Source organism: Sus scrofa, chromosome 1 (genome assembly GCF_054392235.1).
Source record: "Sus scrofa isolate SSC_HxYL_T2T_F1_AM1 chromosome 1, Sscrofa_HxYL_maternal_Yorkshire_Landrace_v2.0, whole genome shotgun sequence".
Lineage (NCBI taxonomy): Eukaryota > Metazoa > Chordata > Mammalia > Artiodactyla > Suidae > Sus > Sus scrofa.
This window is the reverse complement of record NC_139383.1, coordinates 114,754,253-114,773,072: the sequence shown is the minus strand read 5'-3', so window position 1 is coordinate 114,773,072 and position 18,820 is coordinate 114,754,253. Positions and strand designations below refer to the sequence as shown.

The window sequence follows — 18,820 nt, the reverse complement described above, 5'->3', positions numbered from 1 at the left end:
CCTTTTATTTTTGGCCACACTCAGCATACAGAAGGTCAGAGGCCAGAGACTGAACCCACACCACAGCAGTACCTGAGTCACAACAGTGACAACACCAGATCCTTAACCACTAGGCCACCAGGGAACTCCAAAAGGTCACAGCTTTGAGTAAACAGTATAACAGGAAGTAAAGGAGGATGAGGACATTGGCATGTGACCTCCCGGGAGGTCTGACCCTATCATGTGAAGAACTGCAGTTTGAGCTGAAGATAGGGGTCAAGGTAAGATAAGAGCACCCTGAGACTATAATGCAGTAGACAATTGCTGTTTTTGGCAACCGTACCCTACTTCATTTTAGAGAATTACCTTTCCATCGTGTGGCATCTTGGACAGTCAATACAAGTTCCCCTTAGTCAAAGGTGATAATCACTTTCTTTTTCAAAGTGTACCCATCTTACTGGCGGCACATATAAAGTGTCACTGGGAGCTGCCACTGTGACCTCCACATCTGTCTGATTCCTGGCTTTTTCAGAGCCTGGTTCTCCAAACTGAGTTTATCTTTATTTAAATTTTTGGTATTCTGTTCATCATAAATATTTAAATTTAACTGCATTAAAATATTATTTCTTGATTACTGAGATTCTTGATATCTTCTTAAACTTGTCATCTGAGAAGACTACCTTACTCACCTCACTGTAGTCCTGGCCTCATCTCCAGCCTTCTCTTTGATCCTACGAGTAACTTTTTCTGCTTAAAATAACAGAATCTGGAAACCAAAGAACTCTGGCTTATTACAGGAAATAGAAGGATAAAAAACTAATATGAGACGTTAAAAAAATTGCTGCTGCATGCCTGGCCATTTCCAGAGGAAAACTATAAAAACTAGTAAGATCTCTTAGTATGGTAGCTGGTCATAAAATATATAAAAATCAATAGTTTTAATATAAGAAATGCTAAATATCCAGAATAAATATAGTGAAGACAGTAGTCTATTTACTTTAAATATACATATATCCTAAAATTAAATTTTAAAAAATGCAGGAGTTCCTGTCGTGGCGCAGTGGTTAATGAATCCGACTAGGAACCATGAGGTTGCAGGTTCGGTCCCTGCCCTTGCTCAGTGGGTTAATGATCCGGCGTTGCTGTGAGCTGTGGTGTAGGTTGCAGACGCGGCTCGGATCCCGCGTTGCTGTGGCTCTGGTGTAGGCCAGTGGCTACAGCTCCGATTCAACCCCTAGCCTGGGAACCTCCATATGCCGCAGGAGCGGCCCAAGAAATAGCAACAACAACAACAACAAAAGACAAAAAGACAAAAAAAAAAAAAAAAAAAAAAAATGCAGGTCTTGTATTAGGAAAAATACAAAACTTTATTGAGCTACCTAACATAGGCCTAAAGAGATGGAGAGATATACTATATTCTTGGATTGGAGAAGCCACTATTATAAACATTATATAGTTTTTCTACAAATGAATGATTAATTTCATGCAGTTCTAATCAAGATCTCTTGAAATGTTTTAACTAAACAACCTAAAGTTCATCTGAGAAAATAAATCTGTTATTATAGCCAGGAAATTTTTAAAGAGTAAAACATCTGCCCTTTCAGAATACAAAGCAAATTATAAAACTATAAAATTTAATAGTGTTTAATAGTATATCCTTAGTCCTAGAATAGATTGAGCAATGGAACGGATTAGATAGATGGTAAATAAATTAATGTGTAAATACAAGAAATCAGTATAAATTAAAAGAGGAATTTCAATTCGGTTGAGACAGATGGATTAATCAATAAATATTATTAGAACAGATAGGTAGTCATTTAGAAGAAAGTTAAAACTAGAATTCAGGTTGCCCGCGTAACAAAACATATCCCCGGTGGATAAAAGATTAAATGTAAAATGTTCAAACACATACAATGTGTGGTGACTACTCAATCTAAGCAAAGATTGCTATCTTTAAATAAGATAATAAAATAAGGTAATTATGGAAAATAATGGTATATTTAACTTTATAAAATGATGTGGAAATGCTAAATAATCCAATAAATGGAGAGAGAAAAAATGCAAATGTTTGACAAAATTCTTGCCTTGAAAATAAGCAGTTTTAGGTTTTTCTACCAAATTTTAAATCACTGATAATAAATGGCTAATAATTTTTATTTAAATAGATGCCTACCATAGAAAAATGATACTAAAAAGGAAAGAAGAATCTCAAATTCAACATATCTTCCAAAGAATATATGATATAATAATCTCCCACCCAAAGTGTCATATCCAAAAATACAAAGAATATTCAAGACATGGTTTCTCTTCCTATAACTCAATATTGACAAGGTTTGAGGGAGAAAGTTAGGTTAATCTTAGGAGATGCTAAAAAATGTATTTCATAAATATTAAACACTCATTTCCAGTAATAAGTCACAGTGGAATAAGAATAGAAGAAAAAAATTCCTTTAAATGAATAAATACAGTGTGATAGCAGCTGTTAGTTTCCCCAAACTCTATCCTCCCCTTCTCCCATGGGGGGAGAACTTTTAGCTGGCATGGGGTAAAAGTCTTATTTGTTGTCCAGCAGAAAATCACAGTTCTTAGCCTCTCTTGCCCAAAGGTGTTACCAATGAAATCAGGATTTGGTCAATAAGATGTGAATTTAAGTAATGAGTGCCACCTCTGGCCTGTGACCCTCCAAAAAGAGAGTTCTTCCCTACTTCTGCTTTTCTTCCTTCATGGTAGCTGGAATACAGATGTGATAGTAGTAGCTGGAACATGTTAGGGCAAGAGATACAACTGTGCATTTTGAAGGACAGGGCAGCAATCTAGAATGATACTGAGACCTTGATGATGGCAGAAATAAGTCACTCTACCACTCTGCACTGCTTACATCCAACTTAATATGAACCATTATTATTTTGGGTCTTTCTATTGTAAGAGCTAAACCTACTCCCAAAATAATACAATTATCAGAAATCTAAAGAAAACATCATCTTTTTTTCAAGAATCCTCATTAAAGCATCTACATTAAAGCCAGATGCTTACTATTACTGCTATAAATTAATACTATACTAGCAAATTAGCCAATGCAATAAGAAAATAAAAATAAGGAATGAAAGAAATTAAATTGTCATTATATTCAAGTATATGATGGTCTATCAAAAATTCAGAAAGAATCAACTGTAAAACTATTCAAATCCCACCCCATAAGAAAACCCACCCCATAAGAAAACCCACCCCGAATTCAATGAAAGGTTCATTTTAAGTATCTATGCATGAGCAACAAGCAATTTTAAAACACAATGGGAAAACAAAATACAATTCATTACCTCAAAAGAACTTAGTATCTAGAAATAAGTTGTAACAAAAAGTATGCAAGAGGTATATAAAGAGAAATATAAAATTTTACTAAGGGAACTTCAAGATGACCTAAGTGAATAAACAGACATAGTATGTTCCTTTACTGGAAAACAGGGTATTACAATTTTCCCCAAATCAACGTAAAAGTACGAAACAATCCCAATCAAAATTCCCCAAAAACAGTTTTAAAGGAGCTCCACAATCTGATTTGGGAAAGAAAACACAAAATATTGGCTGTGAAACATTTTAAAAATAAGTTGAGACATTCCCTAAAACTTATTAAAATATTATACAACATGTTACTTTAAAGCTTTAAATTTTATTATAGATAAGTAATTCTTTTACTGTTATTATTATTTTTGTCTTTTTAGGGCCACACCTGTGGCATATGGAGGTTCCCAGGCTAGGGGTCTAATCAGAGCTATAGCTGCCAACCTACACCAGGGCCACAGCAACATGGGATCCGAGCCACATCTGCGACCTACACCACAGCTCACCGCAACACTGGATCCTCAACCCACTGAGCAAGGCCAGGGATCAAGCCCCCAACCTAATGGTTCCTAGTCGGATTCGTTTCTGTTGTACCATGACAGGAACTCCAATTCTTTTAATTATTAATAGACTAATTAGTACAATGGCACATTAACATAGGAACGGACCAACAAATCCTGGACAAAAAAAGTCCAAGAATATGTGTGTGTTACACACACACTCAAGATTTATAGCATATGGTAATGGAAATACTTCCTGAAGGAGATAGACTATTCATTTACTGGAACTGGGACAACTTGATACTTAGAAAGAAAAAACAAACTTAGATTTTTCTCTCACACCACATATAAAAGTCAGATTCTACATAATTTGAAAGTTTAAGCATTTTTAATCCATAAAATTATGAAATAGAAAATTGGAGAAAAATCAAAAGACGAAAATAAAAATTATGACAGATCTTACCACATGAAAATGAATAACTTTTTTACAAGGAAAGATAGAAAAACAATATTAAAAGACAAGGGACAGATTAAGAGAAAATATCTGCAAAATATGTGACAGATGAAGACTTAATATATGCAATGTATGAAGAGATAAATAAGCCCAATTTAAAATTAAGAAATGAATTTGAAGAGGCAATTCAAATAAAAATAAGTGCAAATGGTCACATACATCAGAAAATATGTTCCGCTTCACTAGTAATTAAGAAAATACAAATTAAAACATTGAGATTGTATTTTTCACCAGATTGGCAAATATTTTAAATTTCCATAACATCCAGTGTGAGAAAACAGAATTTTTTATTCACTGTTAATAAGAGTGTAAATTGGTGCAGCCTTATTCAAGGACAATTTGGCAGGAACTATCAAAATTAAAATTATGACTACCCTTTCACCCATATTCTAGGAGTTTATCCCAGAGAAATACTTGCAAATAAGCACAAAGATATCTTCACAGATTTATTTTGGCATCATTTTTTAATCATAGTAAAATTTTTAAATTGACCCAAATAACCTTCCAGAGAGGAATTTACTGGCAGGAAAAGTTTTCCCCTTTCATCTCATTTTTTTAAGATGAGAATGTAGTCACGTATATATGCATTTAAAAACAGTAAGCAACGCAAGGTGACAATGTTAATGAAAAAATGAATATGTGCTGTGGCCCACCATGTTCTTTGACTATGAATTTAGTCATATGAAATTCTTAAGGGGAATGCAGTCATAATTAAAATGGCATCAGGAATGTGGGGAATTTTAAAAAATCTAAAGTTCATCTGGAACATGAACAGCAGTAGCAGTCAAGAATCTTTTGACAAAGACGAAAACTTATTCTAATAGAGGCTGAAATATATCATAAAATTATGATATATTTAAGAGAAAAATTATGATATATTTAAGAGAAAAATTTCCAAGTACACTAATGAAACAAAGTAGAAATTGAGTAATAAAACCTTGATAGAGCACCAGATTCATAAAGGACCATGGGAGCATCCAGGGGAGAAAGGATATATTAACCTGGCAAGTAATGTGGAATCTGGTTAGATATTTATAGGGTTGGTTATGTGAGATCTGCTTTATTTACATTGCCTAGCATTCATTAAAATAAATTCCAAAAAGAATAGAGATAAGAAAAATGTCAAACCATAGAAAATATGAAATGAAATAGAGATGGATATTTATAAAATCTCTAGAGGGTAAGAAGTACCTATAATCATTGAAGAGGTCATAAAATCACTCCCTACAAATAAAAGTCCAGGACCAGATGGCTTCACAGGTGAATTCTATCAAACATATAAAGAGGAATTGGTGCCCATCCTCCTTAAACTCTTTCAAAAGGTCGAAGAAGAAGGAATACTCCCAAAGACATTCTATGATGCCACCATCACCATCATTCCAAAACCAGACAGAGATACCACCAAAAAAGAAAACTATCGCCCAATATCATTGATGAATATAGATGCAAAAATTCTCAACAAAATCTTAGCCAACCAAATCCAACAACATACCAAAAAAACTATACACCATGACCAGGTTGGGTTCATCCCAGGTTCACAAGGATAGTTCAACATATGCAAATCAATCAGCATCATACACCACATTAATAAAAGTCAAAAATCATATGATCATCTCAATAGACGCAGAAAAAGCATCTGACAAAGTCCAACATCCATTCATGATCAAGACCCTCGCCAAAGTGGGTATAGAGGGAACATTCCTGAATATAATCAAAGCCATTTATGATAAACCCACAGCAAATATAATCCTCAATGGGGAAAAACTGAAAGCCTTCTCACTCAAATCTGGAACAAGACAGGGATGCCCACTCTCACCACTGCTCTTCAACATCGTTTTGGAAGGCCTAGCCACAGCAATTAGACAAACCAAAGAAATAAAAGGCATCCATATAGGAAGAGAAGAGATAAAACTGTCACTGTATGCAGATGACATGATACTATACATAGAAAACCCTAAGGACTCAACCCCAAAACCACTTGAACTGATTAATAAATTAGCAGGATATAAGATTAACATTCAGAAGTCAGTTGCATTTCTGTATACCAGCAATGAAATATTAGAAAAGGAATACAAAAACACAATACCTTTTAAAATTGCACCTCACAAAATCAAATACCTCGGAATACACCTGACCAAGGAGGTAAAGGACCTATATGCCGAGAACTATAAAACTTTAATCAAAGAAATCAAAGAAGATGTAAAGAAATGGAAAGATATTCCATGTTCCTGGATTGGGAAAATCAATATTGTAAAAATGGCCATACTACCCAAAGCAATCTACACATTCAATGCAATCCCTATCAAATTACCCAGGACATTTTTCACAGAACTAGAACAAACAATCCAAACATTTATATGGAACCACAAAAGACCCAGAATCGCCAAAGCAATCCTGAGAAACAAAAACCAAGCAGGAGGCATAACTCTCCCAGACTTCAAGAAATACTACAAAGCCACAGTCATCAAAACAGTGTGTGGTACTGGTATCAAAACAGACAGACAGACCAATGGAACAGAATAGAGAACCCGGAAATAAACCCTGACACCTATGGTCAATTAATCTTTGACAAGGGAGGCAAGAACATCAAATGGGAAAAAGAAAGTCTATTCAGCAAGCATTGCTGGGAAACCTGGACAGCTGCATGCAAAGCAATGAAACTAGAACACACCCTCACACCATGCACAAAAATAAACTCAAAATGGCTGAAAGACTTAAATATAAGACAGGACACCATCAAACTCCTAGAAGAAAACATAGGCAAAACACTCTCTGACATCAACATCATGAATATTTTCTCAGGTCAGTCTCCCAAAGCAATAGATATTAGAGCAAAAATAAACCCATGGGACCTCATCAAACTGAAAAGCTTTTGCACAGCAAAGGAAACCAAAAAGAAAACAAAAAGACAACTTACAGAATGGGAGAAAATAGTTTCAAATGATGCAACTGACAAGAGCTTAATCTCTAGAATATATAAGCAACTTATACAACCCAACAGCAAAAAAAACAATCAATCAATGGAAAAATGGGCAAAAGACCTGAATAGACATTTCTCCAAAGAAGATATACAGATGGCCAACAAACACATGAAAAAAATGCTCAACATCACTGATTATAAGAGAAATGCAAATCAAACCTACCATGAGATACCACCTCACACCAGTCAGAATGGCCATCATTAATAAATCCACAAATAACAAGTGCTGGAGGGGCTGTGGAGAAAAGGGAACCCTCCTGCACTGTTGGTGGGAATGTAAACGGGTACAGCCACTATGGAGAACAGTTTGGAGATACCTTAGAAATCTATACATAGAACTTCCATATGACCCCGCAATCCCACTCTTGGGCATCTATCCGGACAAAGCTCTACTTAAAAGAGACACATGCACCCGCATGTTCATTGCAGCACTATTCACAATAGCCAGGACATGGAAACAATCCAAATGTCCATCGACAGATGATTGGATTCGGAAGAGGTGGTATATATACACAATGGAATACTACTCAGCCATAAAAAAGGATGACATCATGCCATTTGCAGCAACATGGATGGAACTAGAGAATCTCATACTGAGTGAAATGAGCCAGAAAGACAAAGGCAAATACCATATGATATCACTTATAACTGGAATCTAATATCCAGCACAAATGAACATCTCCTCAGAAAAGAAAATCATGGACTTGGAGAAGAGACTTGTGTCTGCCTGATGGGAGGGGGAGGGAGTGGGAGGGATCGGGAGCTTGGGCTTATCAGACACAACTTAGAATAGATTTACAAGGAGATCCTGCTGAATAGCATTGAGAACTATGTCTAGATACTCATGTTGCAACAGAAGAAAGGGTGGGGGAAAAAATGTAATTGTAATGTATACATGTAAGGATAACCTGACCCCCTTGCTGTACAGTGGGAAAATAAAAAAAAAAGTACCTATAATCAGCAGAAGTAATTACCAAGGAAAAGATCAAATAAAAATCATATTTCTATATTTCAAAACATAATTAAAATGGACAGACAGCAATAAAGTAGAAAAATTATTTGAAGTTAAATGTTGAGCAAGAGGGATATCTTTTATGTAAAAGCCAGAAAGACACTTCTATAGATGATAGTCTCCACTCTTTAAAAATGCAAAATTTAAAGCATATACAAAGACTGAAAAGAAATACACTAAAGATTAAGGGATTTTTATGAATAAGTTTTGGATAATTCACTCCTTTCAAAATGTTTTCCATGTTTTTCCAAACTTTCTAAAACAAATGATTATAAAAACAAAACTTTATTTCATGAAACTGTTTGGAACAATTTGATGGCACATTCTGCCTCATAAGCTGCCCAGACAGAGGGCTCTGGGGATGCTAATTAGAAAATGATGAGTTAATTAAAGTTGTGTGCTTAGTCTCTATGGCAAGGATTTCCTTTAATCCAATAGTGGTTTTCTCTCCACTTGCAGAATGTGGTTTCTGGATGAAAAACTGAGAACAGACTGACCCTCTGGCCACAGCTATTCACGTCAGAGACGTACAGTTGCAGGTGCATGCTGTTTGGTTTGCTTTGCCAAGTCAAAATAGCTGTGCTTCCCGCTGTGGTGAGAGTTTTCAACTTCAGATGCGGCAGGAGAAACTCTAAACTGTTTGCCCTTTGCAGATGTATTGAAATATTAGTAAAATTTACTTATTTTCCCTTATGTTTTTCCTGTGCTTTTATCACTACCCTGAAAATAAACAAAGAGAAGAAGGCTGGCCTACTAATATCCTCTCGGTAATGAGGCAAAAGGATGTTTTCCTGAGCAGTACTGGTGCTCCAGTCCTCCTGGCCTGACATGAGAGCAAAGAGAGAAACATAAACGCCATGTTTTTCCCCTCCAGAACTTTATTACAGACTTGAATGAGACAGTAGGACTTTTACCAAAGCCATCACACACCGGAAGTAGGGACACTTTCCTAAGGAGTAACAGGAAGCTGGGGAAAACCTGGGACGTAATCCCATCCCAACTCATCCAGGTCAAGGGCTTTAGAAAAACAATGTGTTCTCTAGTTCAACTTCCTCTCTCCCTACAAGGTGTCTGACCCTTCGTTAGGACCACAAAGCTGAAAAAGCACAGTAGTGGAGAGAGAAATCCCTTCATCATCTCTCTCCACTTTTTTTTTTTTTTTTTGCTTTTTAGGGCTGCACCAGTGGCATGGAAGTTCCCAGGCTAAGGGTCAAATTGGAACTACAGCTGCTGGCCTACAACACAGCCACAGCGACGCAGGATCTGAGACCTGTCTGGGACCTACATCACAGCTTACGGCAATGCCAGATCCTTAATCCACTGAGCAAGGCCAGGGATCAAACCCACATCCTCATGGATACTAGTTGGATTAGTTTCCACCGAGCCACAACAGGAACTCCTCCTTCATCTTCTCTTAATGAGTTTTCCATACACATCACAGAACACATCCTAGGACTACCTCCGCATTGGCACAGCCTTCTTAAACCCAGTACTTCCCACACACCCACAATCACACACACCTCAGCCATTCCCTCTGCACTGTGGCTATTTTCCTCTATAGAGAATCCAAGGAGACTTGGACATGAAGCAAGAGTACCTCCAAGGCATCCCAAAATAATTGGGGAAAAGAATTCTCACTGAGTACACCTTGCAGTCTTGGGTTTAAGTCCTTTATCAACAGATTTCTGCTCTTAGATTGGGACACGTCAGGCAGAGAGGTGCCAGGGGAAGACCCCAATAACTATCAGTCTTTAGGACTCATCACGGTGTTGAAGATACCCAGTCACTGTATTTCCCAAGCACATCAGACCCCATGTATTATAATAAACAGGAAAGAGTGGCGGGACATGACTTTGATAATACAAAGCACAAGAAGAGGCAGACCCAACAAGTACAACGCCCCAAGATAAAAAAAAAAGAGTTGACACCACCGAAGTTTCAGCGTAATGCAATTTAAACTCGGGAGTTTGTCTCTGAGGGAGTACGCACCATTCCTTTAGCTGCTGTCTTGGGCTTTAAAGCCCATCAGGAGACTCAAGTAGCAGCAGTTGTACCGTAGTTTAGCTTCTGGGATTGCAACCAATTAGGCACTTCTGTGTGCGCACGCGCACGTGAGGCATTTCTTGGTCTCTCGGGGGAGCTTCTGACTTTTCCCTGATAGAGGGGTTGTGATTCTCCATATCACATGGTTGTCCCAGCTCTTGGCCTTGGTGACAGAAACGAACCCTAAAACCCCAAATCATAAGTATTTTAGCCAGCTTCATGAACCACAGCCTTAGGCACAATTAAGTAGTTTTTGAACCCAGAACAATATTTAAACATGAGCTTTAGCACCTTGAGGTCAGAATTGAAACGGAATTTACAAAATGTGGCTCCAAGGATAGTATAAATTCCTATAATTGTTCCACAGTCAGAATGGCAATCTTGAGAGTTCCCCTTGTGGCTCAGTAGTAACAAACCCAACTAGTGTCCATGAGGACAGGTTCGATCCCTGGCCTCGCTCAGTGGGTTAAGGATCAGGTGTTGCGGTAAGCTGTGGTGTAGGTCACAGATGGGGCTTGGATCTGGAGTGGCTGTGGCTGTGGCTGGTGGCTGTGACTATGCCTGGCAGCTGTAGCTCCAATTCAACCCCTCGCCTGGGCACTTTCATAAGTTGCAGGTGTGGTCATAAAAATAGAAAAAAAAAAATTAAAAAGAATGGCAGCCTTTCCTGTCTCTGGTGGGAGTACATATCACACCGTAATGGTAGCCTTAGGACAGACTAACAAATAACCCAGACCCTGGGGAAACAGTAAGCCAGTGCATATGAGGTGCTGACGTCCACCGCTGCTGGGCTGGATGCTGGGGCATATAAAACAGGTGGAAAGGAGGGAGGGTGGATGTACTCAGCTTGCATTCACATAATTCGTATCCAGGTTACGTGCTTCATAAATAAAATTAACTTGATCATCTATTTATAGTTTAATTATTCAATTTATTATGTAGTTCACAAATAAAATTGAATATATATTGTTAATGGTGTGTGATTAAGAAATAAATGCTAATTGTATAATTTAGGTTGCAAGTAACCCATAAAAAAAGATCACTACATTGTTTCCACTGTGATACTTGAGATGATTCAGAGGAGGAGGATGAGGACAGATAAAACTGCACTATTCACATATTAGCTAACTTAATTATTGTAATTCTAAGAGGCTGCTATTATTAGAATCTCCATTTTGCATGCAAGAAAGCTGACCTGCAAGGAAATTAAGTACCTTGCTCACACAGCCAGCAGGGGACAGTTACAGAGTTTGAACCCAGGCATACTGGCTTCAGAGATTATGTTCTGAACCTCAGTGCTCTGCTGTCTCATTGAGCAACGAGGTTGGAGGACACAAGTCCCATGGTTAGGGGCTGTGCCTCACTGTGGTTTGCAGGCAGTAAGGTATACACATTTCTCTATGATGTAAGTGACATTTTTTTCTTTTTTTCTGAACTATTTAAAACTTGAGATTATTACTCACATACCATAAAATTTACTCTTTTGAAGTGAACAATTCAGTGGTTTTTTAACATATTCACAGGTTGTGCAAACATCACCACACTGCTATCCAATTCCAGAACATATTGTATTTATCACCCCAAAAAGAAACCCTGGGCCCTTTATCAATCACTCCCCATCTCTTCCAGTCCTAGGCAACCACTAATCTATTTTCTATCTCTACAGATTTGCCAATTCTGAATATTTCATATAAGTGAAATCATATAATATATGGCCTTCTGTGTTCGGCTTGGCATAATGTTTTCAAAGTTCATTCATGTTGTAGCATATGTATCAGTACTAAATAAAAGTATATTGTGTGGACATATCTATTGTGTTTATCCATTCATCTGTTAATGGATATTCAGGTTGTTTCCACTTTGGAGCTATTATGAATAATGCTACTATGACTGTTCCATCTATTCAGCATACAAATTTTTGTGTGAACATATGTTTCCACTTCTCTTGGGTATGAACTTAGGAGTGGAATTGCTGGGTCATATGTTAACTAAATTTTTGCAAGAGAGTGCTATTTTAAAAGGTAACTTTCAATAGGTTCAGATTTACTTTTTGCAAGTAAATTATACACAAACTTGGATACCTGAGAAATATTTTTTAAATGACTTGCTAAATGCTACACAAGTACTTAGAATGCACTCTTTCAAAGAAGAAAACACCCATGGGAGAAAGAGCAGTAGAGGAAGGAAATTTGTACGATGCCTGCTAATTTCTCAGCAGAAGAGTTAGCACATAGAGCCAACAGAATTGAACAAAACCAGCTGCCTGTTCTGTTCTTCCTTTGGTGAGGAATGCCAAAGAGGCTGAAAGATCTGAACTGACTTCTTGTTAGACAGCTCTGTTAAAAGGCACTGTGGATTCTACCCCATTCTCAGGAGCTATGTTTTCCATCTTTTTACCTTGATTTAAATTAAAGAAAGCAGAGGGGCAAAAGCATTGTATGAGGCCTGGAGTTTTTCTGTTGTCATGAAAGATTCTTCTCATTGTTTGTGTTCAAAATTGACATCCTTTCCCTAGGCTAGCTTGAATATTTCCTTGTTGGAAGATTGCTTGCTTGTTTGTTTTTGCTTTTTAGGGCCAAACCTATGGCATATGGAAGTTCTCAGGCTAGGGGTCGAATTGGAGCTGCAGCTGCAGGCCTACACCACAGCCACAGCAACACTGGATCTGAGCTGCATCTTTGACTTACACCACAGCTTGCAGCAATGCCGGATCCCCAACCCACTGAGTTAGGCCAGGGATTGAAGCCACTTCCTCATGGATACTAGTTGAGTTCTTAGCCTGATAAGCCACAATAGGAACTCCCCCTTGTTGGAAGTTTTGTCATATAAAATGTAGTAGTGGCACCTGTCTACCCTTTTATAGATGGTAGGAATGATCATAAATCTTTCCAGAATGATCTCAAATGACTCCATCAAGTGAACAGCCTGACATGGAGGCATGTGGCTTCTGATGAACTCAAGGGCTGTCTAAGAAGACAGTCGCTGTCTCATGCCCCCCTCCTTTTCAAATAGCATCTTTAAATAGTCCTTAAAGGGCAAACTCATGAATCCCTTGGTATATTTCTCCCCAACCCCAGGATAAGAGGAGCTGAACTTACCTATTGCCAGATTATTATTTGTTTTCAGCAAACTCTACTGCTACTAGAAATCTGTATCATGTGATAAGAGTAGATTCTTTCTGCAATATGTTTTTCTTATTAGCTGTCTGGCAGGGCTATTATAGGGAGAGAAAACGGAAAACTTCAATCTGTGACCATATGGTCAATGTATGTCCCTTTCTTTGGTTCCTGGGGAATATTCTTGTTTTTAATTTCCAAACTGGGTGACTTTGGTTCATTTTATTTTCTTGACCATAAGTGCCACAATTTATTAATTTACAAATTCTTATAAAGTATCTGCCTTGGAAATGTGAGGTTATATGGCATAATGGCTTAAAGTCAGGGAGACATATATGACATAAAGTCAGGGAGACTGGGATTTGAAACCTGATAGCCATCAATGTGCATACACACACACACATCTTCGGGAAAGACACTTAATCCCTTTGAGTCTGGATTAAATGAAATGAAATATTTCAAATTCCTATAACAGTGCGTGCACATAGTAATAGCTCAATAAACAGGAGAGATTCTTTTTTTAAATTACCTTATCACCATGCGATAAAGGCTATTAACAAGAGTGTGGACAAGTTGCTGAGGTAACAGAAGAGGGATCAACCAACCAGCTTCCTTCATTTTCCCATGGTCTCTTTTGCTTTATTTCGTCTCCCGACATAATGCTTTTGTGCCTGTTCAACTGCAGACACTGGTCTAAGTATCATCACGACTCTCCTTTAACATATCGGGTCTGATTTTAACAGCTCTCCAGCTCCACAATTAGCACCCCCAACTCGCCCAGCAGTGATGAGAATGGAAACACAGCTGTTGAAGGCTGCATTCACTCTGGAGCCCTTTTTGTCTCTCCCTTCTGGCACTAGGCAGTAGCTGCGTCGGCTCTCCCCATCTCCCAGTGCCGGCTCCAGTGCCCGCAGCGCTGGCTTGCTGGGGTGGAGCCCACATTAGCTCATGGTCTGTAGCAGAGCTGCAGTTGCAGTTCATCTGATTGATTTGCTCCTGAGCACTAGAGAGCTCAACCAGCTCAGCAGCTCTTTATGACATCTGGCACAGACAGCAAATTCCTTCCAGCTCAGCTCGTGGTGCTGGGCTCTGTCCTGCCTTAAAACCAGCCCCAGCTCCTCAATTACCTTCTGCCCTTATTCATGCCCTGCCAATTCCTCTTTGCTGGAATCTGGATGAGGCTGCTGCATATGCCAAGGCTGAGAATCATTTGTGAGGACTTATGGGCCTCTTCCTTGTCAAGATGGCGCTTGGAACTTGGCCGATGGAAGTCTGATTCCGATATTGTTCATTGTAGGTAAGAGGAAGACGATAATCCTGGGGAAAAAAATCTTCCTCTAAATCAGATATGTCTGGTAAAAGGAACAGAACTATCCATGCTCTGACTTAGGCTGAGCTGGTGTCCAGATCAAAAGATCACAGGGTACAGCTTTGAAGAACGGTTATTCTCAACATGACCAATGGGAAAGGTCACCCACCCTCAAATGACTGAGGCCACTGCTTTCTTGCCTTTTGAGGTCATCTCCCCCAGGAAAGGGCACTTTCTCTCCTTCAGTCCTGAACTCAGAGAGTCTTGCTATTTGGAGAAGCCGCTCTTAAAGATAAGACAACTTACTTTCCCTTCTCTGGAGTAGAAGGAACAGCCACAAGTAGAACACAGAGTAAACCATGAAACTGAAGTGGGAGGAGGGGAGGTGGGGATGTTTACCTCAAGCTGGGGAGATCTTCAGAAGGCGTTTTTTGAGTTTGTCCAGCTTTATTTCTTTAATCCCTTGTTTCTCTGTGGTTTTGCTGCATGCTTGCCTAAACATGTCACACACAACAGTCTTATAACCAGAAAAGTCTCTGGCCTCACAGGAAGGGGGAGAGCTCCCTGAAAATAATCTCCAAAGGGTTGGCAGGGAACAAGAAATGGGAGTCAAAGGGCGCATCTGCAGGAGTGATTCCTCTTCCTCACACTTAGACTGTCTTCTCTCTCTCCTCTTCTCTGATGACAGGAAGTGCACACACTCCAAACTCCATTTCCTCACACTCTGAGGTGACAATATCCAGATGAGCAATATCCTTAGAGAGGGATAACCTTAATCATTAAAATATGCATGCTTGTTTTGACATTCCAAACAATATTCAGCCCAAACTAGGATACCTAAGCCATAACAGACCATGAGATTAGGAAGGGGAGGGAAAGAGTAGTATCTAAGGAATCAGCTATCACCCACAAATTCTAAAGGCTTGGACACTTCTCAATAACATATCTCCATTGAGTCTCCCATCCAGAGCCATTCCACTGAAAATCAATCACAGTTTTCCCCTGTCCAAGTTCTGCTTTAGAAATTAAAACATCATTTATGATATCATAGATATACTGGCCAGATCATCAGCAGAAGTCCTTCTATATTCATTAGCATTAGATGAGGTTTGGCCTTTTTATTATTTTTGGATAGCGTAAAGATTGAATATCATGACTGGAAATATTTTGTTGGTCTTCCATCTAAGTTTGATGAGATCCTTATTGTGTTACCCTGTCAGTTTTCCTCAAGTGATTTTAGATCCTAAAGGATGTCATGGATAGCTTTGAGGATGAAAGGAAACTACAAATGAAAACTGAAGAGAAAGGTGGGGGTAGTTGTGGAAATTCAGCCCAAGAGGTGCCCTAGGGATGGGGACCAAAAGACAGCTATGACCCAGTCCCTGCTCTTGAGACATTAACAATCTAGTAGATGGTGTAGAAAAATCAACTATTACACACAGTTTGAATAAGGTAGATAAGTACTGAAATGAAGGGAAGATTAGTTCTTTCCCAAGATGATGGGGTCAGATACCCTAGAGGAGGTGACCTTGTGAAGCAGAAGTAATTGTCACTCTCATTTAAAAGATGTGGAACCTGTGGCTCAGCAAGATTAAATGATTTCTATAAGGTAACACAGCTATAAAATGATGACCAAGGTCTTCCAACTCCTAGGCTGGTTCCCTTTCCATTGCATCATAGCTGTGGTGGGTGTGGGATGGGGGTATTGGTAGGAGGGAGGGTTAGGTAGAGGTTTTCATGGATGGTAGACTTGGGCTATTCAGAGAAAGACCAAATCAACCTCTCTGTCTGGATTGTAGCAGAAGAATGCTTAAAATCCTAAACAGGGCAGCTTGCATGCAAGGAGTGGGGGTAGTCACCTATTTGATATGAATGCGTGCACCATGTTTTCTTGTTTAAAATGTCTGTGCAAGGAGATATAGTCTTTATTCTACTAAAAGTGGCAAAACTATTTTTTTTTTCTTTTTTAGGGCTGCATCCATGGCATATAGAAGTTGCCAGGCTAGGGATCAAATCAGGGCTACAGCTACTGGCCTATGCCACAGCCACAGCCACACAGGATCCGAGCCATGCCTGTGACTTAACACCATAGCTCACAGCAATGCCAGATCCCCAACCCACTGAGGAAGGCCAGGGATCGAACTTGCATCCTCATGGATACTAGTCAGATTCGTTTCCACTGCGCCACAACAGGAACTCCCAGAAGTGGTAAAACTTTTAAAAAATACTCAATAAATATTATCTATAATCACCACCATTATTATTATTATGCTTTTAAAGAGACTACATTATTTCCTAAAAAAGGAAATACTCAGCATTCAAAGGATTAGGGAATAGAGGAAGACACCCCCCACACTCTGTAATCAAAGGGTTCATGAGAAGAAAGCTATAAGTGAGAAGGGAACCCCTACACCAGCCCAACCATCCTGCCTCCTTCAGGTGCACATGGGCTGGAAGTGTCAGGAGCATCTTCCCAAACTCCCCATCCCATCCTGACTTTCATGAAGCAGACATTTATCAAGCGAACAGAGAAGCCACCCATCAACATGGTCTTTGAAGTCAGACAGCCTAAGTTGAGATCCTTGCTCTGTCCCTTAGCGACTGTGTTACTTGGGGAAATTTCCTCATCATTCTGTACCTCCATTTTCCCATATATACAATGAATGTAATAATCATATAGGAGCTTACCTGATAAGGTAGATACAAGAATTAAATAACTCAGTAAGTTAAATCAAATATATAATAAGCAGCTATGCAGCAATTATTTTCATGTTTTAAGTGCTGTCCTTGTGAAAGTGTTCTTATTAGTATATGCCAGACAATAACACATAATCTCTGCTCACAATCTAGTAGGGGAAAAGACAGTGATGGAGATAAGTGCAGTGGTGGCACAGATGAAGGTCAGGGGCAAAATGCATTCTGGAAGAGGTAATATCCAAATTGACTTTCCAAACAATTAGAAAAAGGAGCGAGGGTGGGGGCATTCTAGAGAGAAGATTGTTCAAAAGAAGGAGATATGTGATGAACATATGGGTGCATGTATCTTTTTGAATGAATGCTTTGTTCAGACACAAGCCCAGGAGTGGGATTGCTGGATCACCGGGTAGTTCTAGATTTTGTTTTCTGAGGTATCTCCATATTGTTTTCCATAGTGGTTGTATCAATTCACATTCTTACCAACAGTTAAGGAGGGTACCCTTTTCTCCACATCCTCCAGCATTTGTTACTTGTTGACTTGTTAATGATGGCCACTCTGACTAGAGTGAGGCAGTACCTCATTGTAGTTTTGATTTGCATTTCTCTAATAATTACTGATGTTGACCACTTTTTTCATGTGCCTATTGGCCATCCATATCTATTTTTGGAGAAATGTCTATTTAGGTCTTCTGCCCATTTTTCAATTAGGTCGTTTTTGTTGTTGTTGTTGAGTTGTATGAGTTGTTTATATATTTTGGTGACTAGGCCCTTGTCTGCTGCATTGCTTGCAAAGATTTTCTCCCATTCTATGGGTTGTATTTTCATTTTTTTAATGGTTTCCTTTGCTGTGAAAGAGCTTTTGAGTTTGATTAGGTCCCATTGGTTTATTTCTGTTTTTATTGATCTTATTCTAGGAGGTGGATCTAACAAGATGTTTCTGTGATTTATGTTGAAGAGCATTCTGCTATGTTTTCCTCTGAGTTTTATAGTATCTGGCCTTATATTTAGGTCTTTAATCCTTTTTGAGTTTATTTTTGTGTATGGTGTTAGATAGTGTTCCACTTTCATTCTTCTACATGTAGCTTTCCAGTTTCCCAGAACTACTTATTGAGACTATCTTTCTTCCACTGTACGTTCTTGCCTCCTTTGTCATAGATTAGTCATGTTTATTTCTGGGCTTTCTATCCTGTTCCATTAATCTATATTTCTGTTTTTGTGCCAGTACTATATTGTTTTGATAAGTGTAGCTTTGTAGTAGTGTCTGAAGTCAGGGAGCCTGATTCCTCCATCTCTGTTTTACTTTTTTTTTCCCCTTTTTCTTTGTCTTTTTG

At 38.7% G+C, this 18,820-nt stretch overlaps 1 long non-coding RNA gene across 2 annotated transcripts in view; it reads right to left on the bottom strand.

Annotated features, from left to right (window-relative positions):
• The window catches only part of LOC146406306 (uncharacterized), a 419,026-nt gene that overhangs the window by 75,511 nt on the left and 324,695 nt on the right, over positions 1–18,820 (bottom strand). The window contains exons 5-6 of one of the 2 annotated variants that reach the window (XR_014809194.1): positions 15,192–15,547; positions 14,101–14,800 (exon numbers count right to left, since the gene is read on the bottom strand). The exons of the other annotated variant lie outside the window; for it this stretch is intronic. This is a non-coding gene — a long non-coding RNA (uncharacterized LOC146406306). Of the gene's footprint in view, positions 1–14,100; positions 14,801–15,191; positions 15,548–18,820 lie in introns of those variants that run through there. 2 annotated transcript variants of the gene reach the window in all.